Raw genomic sequence first — 3,321 nt, forward strand, 5'->3', positions numbered from 1 at the left:
TTCTCATCCACATAAAATTGGAGTTACTTTACATTTTTATGCTGACTTATAGGACCCTGGGCAAGAACCAGCTGTTAGATGCATGTAAATGTGCCTGAAATTAGATGTTCTGTGGGATCTTGCAAATATGACCACTTCCTTTGGCCAGAGAAGTCAAAAGCCATTTCTACCTTGGGAGAGAAGAGTTGAATCAGAAAATAGGGCTGTAACTTGGCATACATTTATGATAAGTTTCCAGAAAGGCACTATTGAAAGAAACAGGTTAATAGCTGCAGTAATTATTCCCACAGTTCTCAGCAATTATATGTTTTCAAGTACTTGAAATATGTAAGTAATCACTACTGTAAAGGAAGTACAGTTATCCCACCAGAGGGACAGAGGCAGAAAGACACAAACTGACTTTATTAGTACCACCTGTGAAGTGAGAACTGCTTACAGGTTAGCCACTAGACTACCATGATTCACCATACTGTCTGTTCTATCAGGTTGTGAATTTTATGCAATTTTGCTTCCAAATTTGTCATCTTCATGGCAGGATTAAGTAATGGGCTAATAGTGGGGTGGAGAATAATAGGACTAGGATAGGGAAAAGACAATCCATTTCTCCACTCTGTTATAATACAAGAGTGCAGCTGTAATCTCTGACGTTGTTTTAGCTCTGCTGTATTTCCCCATATTCCTTTTTCTATTCAACTGATATGCAGTGATATTTCCATTCTGTCAAAGCAGCATCCATTCTCTGTTCATCCTCCTTTTTCCTCATCAATTTGACTTGTGTATTCTAGGATATATTTCCAGGACATCCCCCTGTGGTGTCTTCCAGCTCCCAGGTTAACTGAACATATTTGTCTCAGACTGTTTTAAGATAGAAGTCAAGAAAGACATAGAACTACCAGAGACAGTTCAGCAGACAGCTATGAAGATGTTTAGGTGTCCTGATTCTGGCCTAGATCAGCATGAGGGGGAGTGGCCAAGACATTGTGTTATTTTTTACCACCTCATGCTATTGACAGAGACAGGGAAAAGGGACTCCTCCTGCTTCTGGGAAGAAGGGTGTCCCTTTTCAGTGGAACAAAGCATGGTGGAGTGGGGAACCTGTTGGCCAGTGTTCGTTGTCTGGGGGTTGCCCCACATTGGGTCAGGCAATGCAAATGCACACTTGTACAGTTTTGTTATTAATATTGTTGCTGTTACTGTCTTGTTTACAAGTTGTCAGTGATGGTTTGAATAAGGAGGGTCTGCTCTTTGGTGGAGTAAAGAGGGTTTACTGACCAGTGATAAGATCAAGCAAGAGGGTCTTCTGTTTTTAGTGCTGAAGAATGCTGAGACCAGCTTGACCAAAATATCAGACCCACCACGAGGACATGCAAGAGAGATACTCCCTGATAGAGGTTGGAGCAGCAAGGATGTGCAGGCCCTGATTCGGAAGTGAGTGAGAAGTGTCGAGCAGAACAAACCAAAGAGCTGCTAACACCTTTGTCAGTATAAAGAATGTTTTGCTGAGTAAACTTGATAACAACTAATCTAAAAAATGCATGTCTGACAGTCAAACACTTTATACTATAAAAGACCAGTCCCACTTTTGTGCAGCAAGGACTTCTAGTACACATCCTTAACGTGTATGCAGGTTCTTCCCTTGAGTGGGGATACCCCTCAAGGTTACTCCTCGAGGCTGAGCAGAAGAGATCTGCCCATGTTCATTGGTATGGGTAAATAACATCAATCTTTACTCAATATTTGTTTTGCTAACTTTAATTTAATTGTTTCAATACGGTTGCTTCAATTTTACTTCAAGAATAGTGCACTATACTAATAGTTACAGGTATCCATACTGTGTACTATGTAATTCTGATTAAGGTCTTTTTCCTAACAATTATCATTATTGTAATCAATTTAAATAAATAATTAATTTTATCAGTATAAATATATTTGGTTTGCCATCCTTAATCCTGCAGGATGAAGTTGTATAAAAGTTCAATTACATCTGTATAATCCTCTAGTCATAAACTGTTGACTAAATCTGGGGCTAACACTGGCTCCAACCACACCAAGGCTCCTCTCTGAGAAGGAGTTTGGAAAGCAAAGGGGTCCTTTCTGCACCTTGTGACTCCATAGGAGTACTTCTCTAATAAACTTTCTCTGAAGTTCCCACTATGCCCACAATACTTCCCCACTGCAGTTACCTCCGTCTCCTTTGTCTATCCCAAAGAATTGTTTTTCTGCTATGGAAAGAAAGGTGTTTGTGTAATAAAGCTGGAGAAAGTCTCTTGTCTCACAGCAGCAGCCGGGCTTCCCTTTTCTCATCTTCCTTCCAGTCACAGCCATGGCCAAACCTATGTAGTGGGCCATTAGTAGAGCAGTAGGAAGAGTATGACCACTTGGGCTGTATTCTTTGCTTGCTCTCCTTTAGGGAAACAGCAGCAGGCTGGATGGATATATCCCGTGTGCTGGATTTGACTGAGAGCTGTTAGCCAAATGTCACCGCCTTTATAAGGCATCGTAGTGTTAGATAGTTAATGAGAGAATGCATGAAATGCAGTATTTATTTTCATTTTTAGAAATGTGTTTGGGGACAGTGGTAGTGGTGTTGTGTTCTTGGTTTTTATCAAATAGTTTCATAGGATGCTGAATCTAAGACAGTGATGTCAACTCTGTAAGAGTTTTAGCTTCAATTCCTTCTCCTTTCTGAGAAGATCTGAACCTGATTTTTAAAACATTCTCAGTTCTATATATTCAAAATAGCAGAGTACTGAAGTAAAACACATTGGATAGAACAAGTAGGAATATACTCACTATCCCTCAAGGTATTGCACTTCAAATACAATAATATATTGGCTGGGGAGAGAGCACGACTCCATAGCTCGCTCTCATAGGATCAACAAATGTGTATATTGTATTACATGGTCTTTGGAGTTGTCTGCTGTTGGAGAGTTGAGTATTTTGAATACTAAAGTACAAAGTGGCGTTTATTTCTAACCTTTTCCTTCCCTATATTAAATATGTAAAGTGTAATTCAGCCTGCACAAGAGGCTCAGAGTGCCCCCTGTAGAATAATCCATGCTACAATTTACCTTTGCCTGGGGACGATGCAGGTTCAAATCCCTTTGCCCTCCATCTGGGTTGCTCTAAAGATGGAATGATTTAGTAGAAGAGCTCTGCAAGAGGACTGCTTCATCTCACTGTACTTTGTGTAGACTGTAACCTGACATGCATCACTAGAGAAAGCCTATTTGATCAGTGTCCTGAAAAATGGCAGGGATCCTGTGCTCATGGATCCCGAGGGACTTACCCTATTATTGGCTTCCATGTTATGACCTGAAT

This window comes from Chiroxiphia lanceolata, chromosome 5, assembly GCF_009829145.1.
Source record: "Chiroxiphia lanceolata isolate bChiLan1 chromosome 5, bChiLan1.pri, whole genome shotgun sequence".
NCBI lineage: Eukaryota > Metazoa > Chordata > Aves > Passeriformes > Pipridae > Chiroxiphia > Chiroxiphia lanceolata.